The sequence below is a fragment of the Ipomoea nil genome, unplaced genomic scaffold (assembly GCF_001879475.1).
Source record: "Ipomoea nil cultivar Tokyo-kokei standard unplaced genomic scaffold, Asagao_1.1 scaffold2975, whole genome shotgun sequence".
NCBI classification, from domain to species: Eukaryota; Viridiplantae; Streptophyta; class Magnoliopsida; order Solanales; family Convolvulaceae; genus Ipomoea; species Ipomoea nil.
The window spans coordinates 1,085,001-1,091,363 of NW_017619403.1; the positions used below are offsets into that span (position 1 = coordinate 1,085,001).

Below are 6,363 nucleotides of genomic sequence, written 5' to 3' on the forward strand. Positions count from 1 at the left end.
TTTCTTAACTTTGATCTTAAGTAAAAGTTTGACAAATTCCAAGAAGAATTTCTTATTCTTCTTGTCTTCTATCCAAGTAATTTCTCCAAATCTTTGAATGTTTTATCTCAGGGTGATAAAAACTTATATAGGACAGTGAGTTGTTGTTTTTTTTTTTTTTTTTTTCAATTTATTCCAACATTATATTTCCTTGATCAGTTCCATATATATCTTTGTTGTGGTTTAGAAAAGTCATTAAAATATATTTGTCCTTTAGTTAACTTTGTTGTGGTTCAAAAAACTCATCAAACCACATGTACCCTCCAATTACCTTTTTTTGTGGTCCAGAAAAGCCACCATACCATAAGTACCCTCTAGTTGTGTACCTTTATTGTGATTCAGAAAAGACATCAAACCTCGAGTTCCTTCCAATTACCTTGTTGTGGTTTAGAAAAGTCATCATCTCAAGGGCACCCTCCAGTTACCTTTGTTGTAGACCATAAAAGGCATAAGATCGTAGGTACGATAGAGTTACCTTTGTTGTTGTTTAGAAAATGTATCAGGCCATAAGAACCCTCCAGTTACCTTTGTTGTGATTCAGAAAAGCACAACTGGAAATTATGCAATTTCCGACCACCTGAAAGTGATCTTAAATCAAGTTAATACTAAAAAGTGGTCGAAAATAGCAGCAAAGGTTTTTCCAGATACCAAAAGTGGTCGGAACCAGTGGCGGACCCAGGAATTTTGTTCAGTGGGGGCGGATATAAGTGAAAAATAAAATACATCAAAATTTTATAAAAATATTCATAATATATAAAATATAAAATATATTTAATTTAATAAAATAATTCAAATAAAAAATATGTTATAAATTATACATGTCATTTTAATATAAAAAAGAATTTTATATATATATATATATATATATATATATAGAGAGAGAGAGAGAGAGAGAGTCAGAGAGAGAGAAAGGAGCTGTTGAAACTTCAAACTTGAAAGTCAAAAAAGTCAAAAAAAAAAACTTTTGGAAGCCAAAAAAAAGAGCTGTTGAAACTTGAAAAAGCTTTTGGAAGCCAAAAAAAAAAAATAATTTGAGAAGGGGATTCAAAACCCTAACTTATCAGAACACGCTACACGCCTCTACCAACTGGACTAACTAATCTATTATGTAAATTATTCGTTTCCAAATAGATATACGTAAAATGTGTACTATACATATATATACATACATATATATATATATATATATATATATATATATATATATATATACTTACAAGGGCTAGGGGTGGGGTGAGTGGGGGCAGCTGCCCCTATGCTGGGTCCGCCTCTGGTCGGAACAAGGCTTTCGACTTGATTTATAATCACTTTCAGGTGGTCGGAAATTCCATAATTTCTAGTAATGAAGTCATCATCCCATTAGTATAGTTCCCTCCAGTTACCTTTGTTGTAGTGCAGAAAAGGCATCAGACCATGGGTGCCCTCAAATTACATACCTTTGTTATTGTTCAGAAAAACGCATCAGGCCAGTAATACTTTCAAATTACTTTTGTTGTCGTTCAGAAAAAACATCAGATCATTGATATGTACCCTCAAGTTACCTTTGTTGTAGTTCAGAAAAGATATTATACCATAGTTATCCTTGACTTACCTTTGCATGTTGTGGCTTAGGAAACAAAAAACATCAAACTATTGGTACCCTTGAGTAATATTACGTCGTTTGGTGCATGGTTTGTGCCGTGGTTGTGCATGGCTTGTGTTTGCAATATTACGGATTAAATATTCGGTGCATGGTTTGTGTCGTGGTTGTGCATGGTTTGTGTTTGTAATATTACGGATTAAATATTTGGTGCATGGCGTGTGTCGTGGTTGTGCATGGTTTGTGTTTGCAGTATTACGGATTAAATATTATATGGTTGAGTACTTGAGTTTGTTTGTTATATTTTCTAAAATAGTGTTTTGAGATATTTGCAAACACTTGGGGAAGATGTCTGATGATGGTGTGAGTGAAGGACAGTTCTATCATGTACTTTTTTCATGAACTAGATGCAATTCCGAAGGTAATTTTAATTTGTTTTGTTTTTTAAAATTTATTTACCATTCTCTATTTTCTAACGCTAAAACTAAAATATAATTTCAGACCTGCAACTCAGTGAAGCTTGATTACAAGCCTCCAGCTATCTTTGTTGTGGTTCATAAAAATCACCATACTTTCTAATTACCTTTGTTATGGTTCAAAAAAGTCATTAGACCACAGGTGTACTTCAGTTACCTTTGTTGTCGTTTAGAAAAGTCATCAACCATAGGTACTCTCTAGTTGCCTATGTTGTGATTCAGAAAAGTCATTAGATCACTAGTACCCTCTAGTTACCCTTGTTATGGTTCAGAGAAGCAATCAAATTATATGTACCCTCTAGTTAAATACCTTTGTTGTGATTCAATAAATTAAAGTCATTAAATTATATGTACCCTCTTGTTACCCTTGTTGTGGTTCAAAAAAGTCATCAAAGTACATGTACCCTCCAATTACCTATGTTGTGGTCCAGAAAAGTCATCATACCATAGCTACCCTCTAGTTGTGTACCTTTGTTGTGATTCAGAAAAGGCATCAAATCACGGGTTCTCTCCAATTATCTTTGTTGTGGTTCATAAAAGTCATAATCTCAAGGGCACCCTCCAATTACCTTTGTTGTAATTCAGAAAAGGCATAAGATCATAAGTACGATAGAATTACCATATTGTTGTTGTTTAGAAAAGATATTAGACCAGAACCCCCCAATTACCTTTGTTGTGATTCAAAAAAGTCATCATCCCATCATGGGTACCCTCCAGTTACTATTGTTGTAGTTCAGAAAAGGCATCAAACCATGGGTACCCTCAAAATTCCTTTGTTATTGTTCTAAAAAGGCATAAAGCCATAAATATGTACCTTCAAATTACACTACAAGAAAATTGTTCATTAGTGAGAGCTAAAACCGTCATTAAAAAATCAAAAACCATCATAAATTACTTTTAATGACAGGAAATTTATTGTCGCCGCCCGTCGTTATTTCTCCGCGGTTAAAAACAAATAGTGACGGGATATGATACCATCATTAATTAGACATATAGTGATAGTGTATTTACCGTCACTAAAACGTTCTTTTTATGACAAAAAATCCCGTCACTAAATACAACTACTTACTAGCATAAATTTTCTCTCATTATATTCTAATAATGATGGGATTTTGCCCGCCACTAAAAATTATAATTTAGTGTCAAATATTATTTTTCTAATTTTATATATTTTATATATATTGTTACTTCTCATTAAATATTAATTTTTGTAAAATTTTCCCGATATTATGTTATGTTGTAACTATAGATATTGTATTGGTAAAAAAAATTTCCATAATGCAATTAAAGTAAATTCAATCAATAAATTAAAAGACTTCATCATCACTACTGAAATAAAATGTTTCATACAACTTTGTAAAGACTAAAAAAAACAAAAACAAAAAAACAAAAACAAAAAAAAAAACAAAAAACAAAAAAACAAAAAAAAAAAAAAAAAAAAAAAAAAAAAACAAAACAAAACAAGAAAAAAACAAAAACAAAAAAAAAAACAAAAAAAAAAAACTAATTATAACAAATTGAGATAGTAATGTATATGTTCATAGTCTTGAACTCATAGTGGCCTAAGACTTCAAACAATTTGCTCTTGTTCACCAGTGATTCTCTCAGGAAACAGATCAACAATTCCCACATGTTCCTGTTCAGAAAATCCCCTACAAAGACTAATCTTTTCCCGTCAACATCTTCAGCATTTTTAGGCCATCAAACCGGTCTTCTCATTTCAGCAGAAAAAACCAAGAAACAAAAAGCAGTAAATTTACCAAATGCATTGAATTGAACTTCAAAGTCTAACAAGATTCAAGAAAAAGTTTCAACCTTAGAAGTTGGCAGCCACTAGGTTTCCACCTGAGCCTGAGGTAATCTGAGTCCGGATGACCACTCTTGAAGCAGTTGAAAGAATCATCAATAAAGCGGCAAGATCCTGGCTTGTAAAGCGGCTCAGAGTCATCATCATCTTCAACCCAATGCCCATCAAACAGATCACAAGAACTGACATCTTCCTCCTCTTCGTCTTGAGCAGCAGAATAGTTACAAAAACACGAAAGAAATTGAGCGTTGGAGGCGACAATGGAAGACAGCGATGAGAAACTGAGCATTAGCAGATTCATCTTGGCTGCACCTACCACTAATAATTACAAATTCATTATACAATAATCACAACATAGGTATGTACGCTCGAGTTACCTTTGTTGTGGTTCAGAAAAGGCATAGGTACCCTCTAGCTAAGTTACCTTTGTTCTGGTTCAAAAAAGGTATCATACTATAGGTATCCTCAATTAAGTTACCTTTGTTGTGGTTCAGGAAACAAAAAACACCAAACTATAAGTATCCTTGTTTGGTGCATGGTTTGTGCCGTGGTTGTGCATGGTTTGTGTTTGCAATATTACGGATTAAATATTATATGGTTGAGTACTTGAGTTTGTTTGTTATATTTCTGCTATAATTGTTATATTTTCTAAAATAGTACGTGTTTCTGGATATTTGCAAATACTTGGGGAAGATGTCCGTGAGTGAAGGACAGTTCTATCAAGTACTTTTTCATGAACAGATGCATACAATTCGGAAGGTAATTTTGTTTTATTTTTTAAAATTTATTTACCATTCTCTATTGGCTAACAGTAAAATCTAATTTCAGAGGTGCAACTAACTCATTGAAACATGATTACAAGCCTCCAGTTACCTTTGTTGTGGTTCAGAAACATTACCACATGCACAAGATTTTTGGCCGATCAATAACCACTGAAATCAAATCTTTGGATAGGAGTGGTAACATCCTTCCAGGTACAATATATAAGTAGTTCCAATCTATCTAGCTAGTTTGTGCTACGTGGGTTTCTCTTTGGTGCATGGTTTGTGCTAGTAACTCATATCTCATTATTTTCTTTTCTTTCCTTTTGTCACTTGCAAATGATATTTTTATGATTTTCTTCTCCCAAAAAATTGAATCCTCAATCCTAAGGGCCAGAGCATTTGGAAAGACGTAAATCATGGTGACTCAGTGGTTCAGCAGACAGGGCCTAATTCCGGTACGCACCACTACACAAGGGATCTGTCTACTTTCAGCATAATCCCAACATTACGGTCGCCTAGGTCGAACTTTGGTCTCTTCTCTGAAATACTGCGTAATGAACCATTAAGCTAAACCTATGCGGACATATTTTCACTATAAAGTTATATGGTAATTTGTAAGGAAAACATGAGGAACATCATAGTTGTGAAGGGAAGGAACAATGGTGCTTCTCGTCCGACATGATAATGTTACCAGCCTGCTGAGGTTAAGTGGGCGTCGGCCTTATATTAGACTCGAAATGGTGCTCCTGGTCCGACATGCAATGCATGTTTTCCGAGCTTCAATCCGAGGATTATTGTAGAGAAAACGGCCGCGGAGAGATTAGGGGTTGAGGGGACGATCAGATCAAATAGACTTTAATTTACTATTTTGTTCATGGGTCGATGGATGTATATATGACTATCTTTTGTTGCATGAAATTTAATTTTGAGTTTTCATATTTTGAATTACTACGATCCGTATGATATGTGCAGGTCAGGTGCATCTAATTGAATAGCAATATTTGACAGGTATTGTTTTTTCATGAACTTATTGGGTTTGAAAATGTAATTTGTATTTTGAGCTCACTTTGTATTTAGAAAAGTCATCAGGCCAAAAGTCCTCACCAGTTACCTTTGTTGTGGTTCAGAAACATGATCAACTATAGGTACCTTCCAATTACTTTTGTAATAGTTAAGAAAAAGTCATTAGACCACAAATACGCTCCAGTTACCTTTGTTGTCGTTCAGAAAAGGCATCAGACTATAGGTGTCATCGAGTTACTTTTGTTGTGGTTGAGAAAAGTCATCAGACCGTAGGTACCCTCTAGTTACCTTTATTGTGGTTCAAAGTCATCAGACCATAGGTACTCTCGAGTTACCTTAGGCATACTCTCAAAGTACCTTTGTTGTGATTCTGAAATCATCTCATGGGTACCTTCAAGTTACCTTTGTTGTAATTCAGAAAAGACTTTAGACCATCGATACCTCGAGTTACCTATGTTGTCGTTCAGAAAAGGCATCAGGCCATAAGTACCTTTGAGTTACCTTTGTTGTCGTTCAAAAAAAAAGCATCAGATTATAGGTACCCTCAAGTTACCTTTGTTGTGGTTCTGAAAAGACATCAGACCATAGCTACCCTCACATTACCTTTATTATGGTTCAAAAAAGGTATCACACCATAGGTACTCTCTTGTTATCTTTGTTGTGGCACCAAAAAAA

General features: G+C 34.2%; 1 pseudogene; it reads right to left on the reverse strand.

The window, feature by feature from the left end:
* Positions 1–5,423, reverse strand: part of LOC109162988 — a 41,620-nt pseudogene extending 36,197 nt beyond the window's left edge.
* Between the last annotated feature and the right edge of the window lie 940 nt (positions 5,424–6,363).